The sequence below is a fragment of the Sturnus vulgaris genome, chromosome 9 (genome assembly GCF_052056855.1).
Source record: "Sturnus vulgaris isolate bStuVul1 chromosome 9, bStuVul1.hap1, whole genome shotgun sequence".
Lineage (NCBI taxonomy): Eukaryota > Metazoa > Chordata > Aves > Passeriformes > Sturnidae > Sturnus > Sturnus vulgaris.
This window is the reverse complement of record NC_142251.1, coordinates 16,526,129-16,535,977: the sequence shown is the minus strand read 5'-3', so window position 1 is coordinate 16,535,977 and position 9,849 is coordinate 16,526,129. Positions and strand designations below refer to the sequence as shown.

The 9,849-nt window shown below is 52.1% G+C and overlaps 1 long non-coding RNA gene across 1 annotated transcript in view; it reads left to right on the top strand.

Moving 5' to 3' along the window:
• The first annotated feature begins 2,175 nt into the window (after positions 1 to 2,175).
• The window catches only part of LOC148222824 (uncharacterized), an 8,643-nt gene continuing 969 nt past the window's right edge, over positions 2,176 to 9,849 (top strand). The window contains exons 1-4 of the long non-coding RNA XR_015805263.1: positions 2,176 to 2,664; positions 7,147 to 7,287; positions 7,911 to 8,113; positions 9,264 to 9,849. The exon at positions 9,264 to 9,849 is cut by the window's right edge and continues 969 nt beyond it. This is a non-coding gene — a long non-coding RNA (uncharacterized LOC148222824). The remainder of the gene's footprint in view (positions 2,665 to 7,146; positions 7,288 to 7,910; positions 8,114 to 9,263) is intronic.

The window sequence follows — 9,849 nt, the reverse complement described above, 5'->3', positions numbered from 1 at the left end:
CTTCTCTGTGTTTTAGCACTGACTTCCTATCAAATTTGAGTGCAGAGCAAAAATAAATATTTGGAAATTATCCCAATATTATGATTTTTAATTTTCAACTTTATTAACTTCTTTCAAGTGTTAAATCCTGACCGTTTTATTTATGCCTCCGGTCGTCTGTTTGATTCTCACAGAAGTCAATATTCACTTGTGCTCCATCATCAAACAAAAAACTGGTAATCAACTTTATCACTGGAAGCCAACTAGCTGGGTTTTAAAAAATACACTACCCAAAAGAAAGATCATTTACTTTAAATGAGAGGAGAGAGAAGTCTTTTTAACAGAGAAGAGCAAACCTTCCTTTACTGGTAATTAGAAGCACCAGTCTTATATGACTTGCAGCATTTGGTAGCTCAAGCCGCGTCAGATCTCTTACAGCATTAATTAAAAAGAATTTATGTTTTTTTAATAAAATGCTCCATGTTTTAGCCTCTTTTCGTCCTCCTTCCAAATGTGATTACGGGGGCTGAAGGGAATTCAGGTTAATATGTTGACACACTTAACAATGCGGGGTCATGTAGCGCAATCCGCTCGGCTGGTTCGGCGCGGCGCGGCCCCTGACAGGTCCCATCAGCCGCTGCCCTAAAGGCACAGGCGAGGGGAGGATTTTAATTACTGCGCTCTGCGCGAGTTTGCCAGCATTAAATTGAGACATAATTAGGCCCCCGAATTTTAATAATTGTCCTAGCTAATTGGGCAGACAAGTACGCTCTGCAGCGTGGCGTGATTAGATAATTAGTGTTTCCAAATGACAAAATTGGGCTCTTGATTGCAGATTCCAGATGCGGGGGAGGGAGCGGGCGGCTCCCTGCGCGGGCAAAGCCGAGCGGAGCCGAGGGAGGCGAGTGGCCGGGTGAGTTGGGCCGTGGCGGGGCGAGGATCCCGGCGGGGAGCGGGGACAGTGTCGGGGACAGTGTCGGGCCCGCGGGCGCGGCACTGGGGCACCTCCGGGCGCTCCGTGCGCGTGTGCCCCACGACGCGGCGAGAGGCGATTGACCTGGCGGCGCTAATTGATCGCCACAGCGCGGCACGAGTGGCGGCCACGGGAAGGACACCGGGGGCGGCGGGACGGACCCACCCCGGCACCGACACCGACACCGACACCGACACCGACACCGGCACGGACGGCACCTCCCCCCGAAGCCGCCAGGGGGCGCCACTCCCGCGCTCGTTGGTGCCCGTGCGTCCCTCGGCAGGCCCGGCCCGGCAGCGCCCTGAGTGAGTACCGGGAGTACCGGGAGTACCGTGAGTACCGGCATACCGACACCCACACCGCGCCCGGCCCCACACGCACACCGCCCGGCACGGCCACACAGCGCCCCGCCCGGAGCCGCATGGCCTCGGCGCTCAGGCGGGCATCGCCGGCTCCCTGTCCCTTCGCAACCTGCTGGGGAGCCTCGCTAGCGAGATTGCTCGATAGATTCATTATCCCCATCAAATATATATAAATCTGTGTGTCTGTGGAGCTCGCAAGGCCGCGGACACTCCCCCGGCAGTCACGGTGCTGGAGGCGAGGTAGCGCCGGCGATGCCGCCCCGCTGCTAACGATACCTGCGGGCTGCAGGTCCCGCGTGGAGATAAAACAATCCCATGAAATAATTAATTTTAATGATACAACCGAGCGCTTTAGTATTTTTATTTTTAAAAGAGGCGCAGAGGGCGCTGGGGTAAATCCGTAGCTGAGTGCCGAGCGGCGATGCCGGGCCCTGCCGCGTCCCGCCCTGACCGCACAGGTGAGCGGCACCGCGGGGCTCCCTCCGTGCCCGGGCACCTCCTGCCGCACCCCGGGCCACGGGAACCTCCCGGGCCGGCTCTAGAGCCTGCCGGACCGGGATTGCTTGTGTTGGTTATCATTCTCTTTATTTTCTCTGCGAAGAGGCAGGTGTTTTCATGCGGCAATATAAAGTTGGATCGCTAATAACTGAAAGTTAAAATGCAAACGCTTCACCAGGAAGCATTTCACACAGATGGTGAAAATCGCAAGGTTTTTGGCTTTTAGTGTTTACCTACGGGAAAGGAAAAACAGTTTAATGATTTTTTTTTTTCCTGTGTGTGATAGTACTGTCATCAAAATACAGATGCTTTTCCTACATCAATGATTTTTCACTACAGCCTAAGGGCTTCTTGGATTTAAAGGTCTAGTTATTTTTGCTAATGTATCAAGATTTTAACTCCTGACTATTTCATAAATCAACTCCAGATGCATTGTACAGTATTTAAATACTTATTTTCAGAGGTACATTCTGGCTCAGTAGATTGCTGTCTCACCATTTCAATGCTTCAAAGCGATGGTGCTGGGAATTGTCAGCTCTGAAGACAAGGTTAGCTCACAGAAGCCGGATATGTTGTGTAAATGGCTGATTTATAAAAGTGTTACAATCTGTAATCTTGCAGGCAGAATTGCATGCATTTTATGATTAGAAATACGTAGAGGATTAATCTGCCAGTACTTATTTTAAAGCATCATGTTGTTTCCAAAGGTGAGGGTGCCAGAGATGTACGGGAGCAGAAGCCAGAAGGTGCATCCTCCAACCCACCCAACCTGGAGAAGCTGTGGCACAGCAATCCTGTTCCCTGAAAACAAACCCCCAGGACCTAACCCTCACCGCAGCCTTGCTGGGAGCGGTAAGCACCCTGCCCTGTCCATGGTGAAAAACACTTCCTGAGAGCCAAATAGATGCCTGCTCATTTTAAAAACTCTTTTCTGACTTTGACGGGCTCTTGACCAGCAGGTGACACATCCTCGGGCCTATGAGCCTCCGAGGGCGTTGCTTTCTGAGAAGCTTCAGTAGCCTCTGAGCCCAAGGGGGCTCGGGGGGAGGGGGGGGGGGGAGGTGCTCCTGCAGGCTCCCTTTTGCCACACTCTCAGCCTGCAGGTAGGCTTTCCTAGCCATAGGTAGGCTTGTGGTGCTCGTATGAAGGTCACATCCAGCTCCAAGTTTGTGGAGATTCAAGCCTTCTTGGTGAAATTGAACGATTTAATTAGTTCCTGATGAAGCCTTGGATATATCTGTGGTATATGAAATTTTCTTCAGATCTAAAGCAATCATCAGAGGCTAGATGGGGGGAACTAACAACACAGTGGTAGTTCGTGCCCTGATCCTGGGAGAAATGCATCACAGTACAGCCAGAGGAGCACAGCAGCCTGTACTGGCGTGTGGCCATTTCAAGGCCAAGGTGAGGCTCCTATTCCCAGGACACTCTCGTACTGTTTCCTAACCAGATTACAGTTTGGGCATGTATCACTTAGCAAACCTTGCCAGGAACGCTTTTCGTCTGCTTGGTGAGAAGGCTGGGACTCTTCCTTCAAGGACACTATCAGATAACTGTCCTGTCTCTTGTGCGTGGAGTTTTTGTGATACAGTGGCAGGACGACGGGAGCTGAAGGCCACTCAAATGTGGCACTGAATGGCACTGTGTGAGTTTGTCCTGTTTCTTGCAGGAGACATGCTCCACCGATGCTTCATGCCCTGCCCATCCTGCTGCTTCATCTACAGGTGTAGAAGAAGGGGGGGGGGGGGGGGGGGGGGTTGGTTAAGATGTTACTGTCTTGGGACCTGGTTATTTTAGTAAGTTTCATTCCAATTCCAAGTTAATACAACGATTCTGATGAGTTGAAGTACTGTCCTGCCTGATGTCTTCTCGCTCAAGTCTAGGCTGTATTTATTGCTTCTCAAATGGTAGGTAGCAGGGTTGTCCAGGTTTTAAAATCTTCCCTGGGGTGACAGTTGTAACTGTCCATGCTGGAATTGGCAAGTAGAGTGGAAGTTACTTGCTTTGTGAGTAATATGGTAATTTTTTTTCCTGAGCACCAATTCGATTAAACAGTTTTGTGGGTTTTTTAAAATTAGTTTAATGGTATTTAAAACATAAAAAGTAAAATTAGACTTATAAAATGGGGAATTTTTTTAGCGGTCTAATTGAAGCAGTTCCAGTTGTTAGTGTTTAGTATAATCTCCTTATGGTGCAGGCAGCTCTAGAAGTAGGAAAGCATTTTAAACTAGTAGAAGGGTTTTCACACTCGCTTCCTCAATGAGGCGCCGTCTTGCTTTTTCCTCTGGTCTTAAACATGACTGCAAACCTGATTCTATCGGGAGTCTCCATGTGCACCTATGCTGGAAAACATCCGCCCGGCCGGAGGAGGTGCCGGCTGCCGCCGGCCTTGGCAGAGCGCCGCTTGCCCGGCAGCCCTAGGCCTTGCCAGGGCACATCTGCATTTCCTTGCTTTCGGCGTGTCTCCCGGCGTGGGGGCCCCCCAAGAGCGGCCAAAGCCATTACTGAGCCCCAGCAGCGCACCCGGGGCGGGCGGGGCCGGCAGCCGCAGGGAGAGCTTCAAAGGAGCCCTCGGTGGCCAGAGGAGGCCGACAAAGGCAGCGCCGGGCTAGCGAACACGGCGTTCGGCCGGCCACTTCTAAGGCACTTTAAAGGAGAAGTGACAGGGTAATCATCTCCTCGGCTCCGCTGCGGATGGGAGGGTGGAATCTTGCTAACAGCTCGTGTATCTGTATATTTAATTGCGACCTGGCTGCATGTTCCTGTTGAGGAAGGATGCAGATCACAAGCGAAATCTACAAAAACGCAGTTGACAAGCCCGGGAAAGGGATAACTGACAGATGAAACGAGAGTCAGCGCGGAGCTAACTGGCAAACGCGTCGGTACAAAGTCAGATACCTTCTGAGAGGAGGAGTAGTTTGTTTTATTCTGGTGCTCCGGAGTTTTGTCTCCTATCGGTGTGATGGGGTAGTGAGGAGCTAATGTGCCCTGTTTAGGATACAAACATGCAGATTAGATCAGACTTCAGACACCGTGTTTCACTCAAGACTTAGGACAGTCAGAGGAATGAACCAGGCTTCCCCCACCGAGGAAAACATGGCATTTTCTTTTAATGTTTTAAGGGGATTTAAACTTGTTTAAACACAACTGTTGTGCCTACGGATTCAGTGAGCTGTCGGGAGCTGGGGCCCGGAGCTCAACGCCACCGTTGTGCAAGGCTGGGGAGCCGGTAGAGTATCAGCCCGGCTCCCGTTTTCTTCACTTTTGTGTTACTCTAAGTTTTCAATGAGGCTAGTGTAATTACGAGGCGTTTAACTTTTTGCCAGACTCTTTCATTATGGATTTTCATTTGCACCTCGCTTTTAAGAGAAGTAATAACATTCACAGTCAGGGGCAAATCCTGTTAATGAACAAATTAAAGTTCAAACAGTTATTCAAGTTCACAGCCCCGCTCGCTGCTCCTTTAATAAGAGTTATACATGTTACTTTCTCTCGGGATCACTCCCCCTTTTATTACTTTTTAAGCTTTTCATAAGCACTAGCGGGCTATACGGGCAGCTCCCAGCCTCTAAAGAGCCCACAAATCCTGAATGGAGCCCTAATCCGACCTTAATTTGGCAACTTTTGTAAAAAACATAAAAGCTCGGGTGCCACCCTTGTGCTCTCAGATTATAATGTCGCAGGGAACAAACCGGGGTAATGCCCCCTCTATCCCGCACCCACCTATTTGAGTTGGTTCCTTCCCCTCAGGAGATGTGCAAAAAGCCTCATGGGTACCGGGAGAGAAATTAAGATCGATACTCTGGGAATTTCCACCCCCTCCCACGACAGCTCTACCCGGCTCTGCTGGGCATGGGCTGCCGCGGTGGCCGATGCCCGGTGCCCCAGCCCGTCCCGCAGCGCTGCCCTTGGTCCGGTTGCCTCCCTCAGGTGCCAGCAACGTGCAGTTAAAAAAGATAAATACTTGCGCTCTTCCTCTCTTCCCGCCCCCGGCCCCTCATCTCTTTCTTGAAACCTTTCGCAATTAGTGTCTGCACTCACCTCTGCATTTGCATAACATGAATCTGAATTCCCTTGTCAGGGGTGCCCCGGCCCAGGGCAGTCGCGACTCCCGGTGGGACCGGGTAGGGAGCGGGGCGGGCTCGGGGCCGGGGGCGGCGAGCAGAGTCCAACAAAGCCCGGGGAGTTTGACACTGGTTCAAGGCAGCGTCGGTGCAAAAGCGCTGTCTATGTACAAATAGAGGAGATCACACTCCCCATTATCTACCTCCTGGCGAGTGTTTGATTTGTGGCATCAAAAGCTTATCAAGGCAAGCTCACCAAAAAAAAAAAAAAAAAAAAAAAAAAAAGAGACAGAATAGGGGAAAAAAAGTACCTCTTCATGGAGGGAGATCCCTGCGGTTTGGGTGATGTAGGGGAGGGAGGGAGGAAGGGGCCGGCGTTGTCAAAACGCCGCCGGGTGCCAGGCAGGCGATTTGTGGCCCGGCCGTGTCCCCGCGGGCCGAGCGGCGGGGCTGGTGCGGGGCCGGCCCCGGGTGCGGGCGCTGCCGCGGGCGCGCAGAGCAGCGGGCGGGCGAGCCGGCCCCGGCGGACGGCTGGAGGGAGGCCCTGATTCCTCGCAGCCATCCACACAGAAGTGGTTTGATATAATCACCATGACAACTGCCGCCTATAAGCATACAAATAATAGAGATGAAATAGACAAAAGATTAGCATGCCATGAAAAGTACAATAAGTTTCTTATTTAGCATTTAGATAACTGTCTTTCCTTCGGAGCAGGCTTCAAAGTTGAACCCAGTTTAGACCAAGAGGATTAATTCTTTCTCCCGCATGCTTCATTGAATCTCTCATTACCAAACTTTGTCTGTATTGATGTAAGATTTGATTGAAGATTAGAGCATTTAGCAAATCTTGCTTTTCTGCATGTATCAGGCCTTTTCAAGCGCAGACCGCGCTGCCCAGTGGTCAATACCCTTACTTTTATCCAGTGTCTGCTTCATTTAAACTTAATCAACTCCCTCAATGAACTGGAACAGGGAAACGTCCCTGAGGTAAGAATGTTGTGCTTTTCTTAGATAATTCTTTGCTCCCTCTCCCAATCCGCTGGCGTTAAACCTAAAATTGCTCTCTGATGAACTTAATCAATATGATAATGACAATTGGGGCTGAATGGCTCGGCCTGTGCTCAGCACGGAAAAGGTAGACGGCTGTGCCCATTGCCCAAAAGCAACTTCTCCTTTCTCGCCTCTCCTTTTGTGTTCACTTCTCCCACCTTTCTTTCTCTGTCTCCCCCTCTTCCCCCCTCCGTGACACCGACCGCTGTTCACGCTGGAGAATGATGCTTCTTTGTGCGGCAGGAGGACTCGTATGTCACCGCCCGGAGGAGCGGAGCGGAGCGATTGGCCGGGTGAATTATCTGCCTTGTTGCAGTGAATTATTTGCGCTGTTTCCTTTCCCAGTCAACAAGTTCCTGAGGTATGGCGCAGATCAATCAAAGCTGACAGAGCGCATGTGAAGCTTTTACTGTGTAAATCTGGACCTCTTGTCCCGGCTTCGTTGGCACTGGCATCTGTATATCATTTTTATACTGCTACCAGTAGAGCAATTTCAAAAGTATTTGCAAGGAAAATGGATGTCCCCATCTGTTCCTGGAATCATAAATGTGCCACTTTCGGAGGGTTTTCACTGGTAATCATATCTTTAATGATGAACAAACTTGTGATATATACCTTTCCATAAAATGGGGTTTTCTTCACTTTATTGTGATTGGCTGGGATAAATAGCTTTTCCATATGTTAGGAAGATAAAACATAAGATTACCAGACCTCGTTTCTTTGATCATAAACAAAAGAAACAATTAGCTCCAAACACTCTTTAAACAGAAACAACTGCAGAATTAAATTGTATTAATAAGCTATCGATGGGTCAGGAGGTAAACAACGGTCTCCATAGAAAAGACAGCTAGTTTAAAATACGAATAGTCGGTCCTTCTTGCTATTCGGGTGACCTTAATGCAGACGTGGATTTGAAATACTCGATGCTAATTTAAAATTTGATTTTCTTAAATTTGTCTTGTCTTTGTATCTTTTTTTCTCTAGGTTGACTTTGAATTCCATAAGTGCCAGAGCGAGGATACGGTGCTGAGTAGTGCACTGCCGTGCGCTATATTTAGAAAGCAGCTGGAAGAGAAAATGTCCTCAGGAATCCGGACTGTTTTGTTGTAAATGTCCCTCCAGTCCCGGCTCTGTAAACGTAAACGCTCTGCAGACGTGTCAGCGCTTCGCGTACCTGGGAGCGCTGGGTAAGGACGGGCTCGGGGAGACACCGCTGACCCCACGGTGCTCCCCAGCAGCCTTAGGAGTGCCCAGGGCAACGAGAGGGGCCGTGGCCGGGGCTACCCGCCCACCCTGGCGGTGGGGGCAGCGGCGCCAGGGTTAGCCTCCCTCTCTGCCCGGGGGAACCGGCAGGTTGCCCCATTTTGCCGTGCAGAGCGCCCCAGCCCGGGTTCACTGCCCGTTTCGGTGGGACCCGCCCGGGGCCGGGCAGCCCGCGCCCACGGGAGCCGGCGGGTCGGCTGCTACCGACAGTGCTCCCTCCTGCCTGGAGCAGCAGCAGCACCCTCAGACCCACTGCCCGCTCCCTGCAAGGGGTGAGAGTCGATGCTAAACGAGGTCTTGTCTGCTGGGGCTTGGCCCTTCTTGGGTGGGGACAGGGCTCCCCGGGCAGACCGTGCCGAAGGGACATCCCCGCCTGGCTGGCATTCAGGGAGCCCCAGCGACACCGGAACAGCGCCGGGGCTCGCTCTGCTCCGCGCCTTGGGGACCCCCCGGCCGCACAGGTCATCCTGTGAGAGCCCCTGAGCTCTGCCCGCTGCCCAGACGGCACAGGGGGCGATGGCCGCCACACCACGGTGGAAGGAGACGCCTCCGAGCCCTTCCTCCCGGCCGAGCTCCTCGGTGGGCACAGGGAGGGCGGGTCCCAGCTGAGAGCAGGGCCAGCAGAAGCTCCAAGGGCGGGGCTTCCCTCCCTCCCACTCACCCTGGCCCGCACCGCGTTCCCGCGGCCAGGGGGGGATGAGTCACTGTGGGCGGGCGGGACAGTGAAGAAGTTACCGCCTCGTAAGGCCGGAAAAGGCCATTAAATCACCCTGACCTCCTGTATTACAGGGCCGTATTATTCCATCCAGTCCTAAGGTATTAAGCCAAATAATTTGTGTTCGAGTAAAATGTGCCTACAACAGTTTCGTGGTCCTGAGGGTTTCAAGAGACAGAGGTGTTGCTCTTGTCCCGAAGAGTTTGTTGTAGCAGTTAACCCTTGGTTAAGGAATGAGCCTCATTTTCATGACACGTTGCCCTTGTTATAACTCCCAATTGCCAAGCTTTTATTTTGGAACCAGCCAGTCCCGTTGCTGCAACTGTGGCCACCTCGGCTTTCCCCTACTTTTCACACAGGTGTCGTGTCTGGTGTTAGCCCAGATGAAGGTTTGGCCCCTCCTCGGGCTGCCTGGGGTCTCCGGAGGTATCCAGCCCCTAAGTCAGCCTGTCTGACTGCGCCAAGGAAGAGTCCCAGCACTTCCAGCCGGGTAGGCCAGTGGCAAGTGGGACATACCATTTAAACCGCTGTGCAAAGGGCTGATCCTCTTCTTGCAGTCGTGGCCAACATGCCTTTTTAACGGAGCCAGAGCACAACGGGAGAAGGATGAGGTGCCTTCTTGAGAAGCGCTGTTCTCTCCGCCGGGCAGGCAAAGCCTGAAGGTGCCTGCCTGGCTGCGGGTGGTTGGGGTACTCTGAGCTTGGAGTATTCGTAGAAGAGGAGAATATTTTATCTGTTGATCACCTAGGGCTCAAAAGATTTTATTTCTCTAGTAAATGGTTGCTGCCCTCTGTCCTAGGGCAATGCTGTTGGCTGGCACACCGCAGCACGATGAAGCCAGCCCCACTTCAGATGAGCGGGTGCCAAGCTGCTGGCACCGGCCGAGGTAAGGGTGGTGAACAGGAGCTGAGGAGCTGGTGCAGGGTCCCCGCCACACCCCAGCCC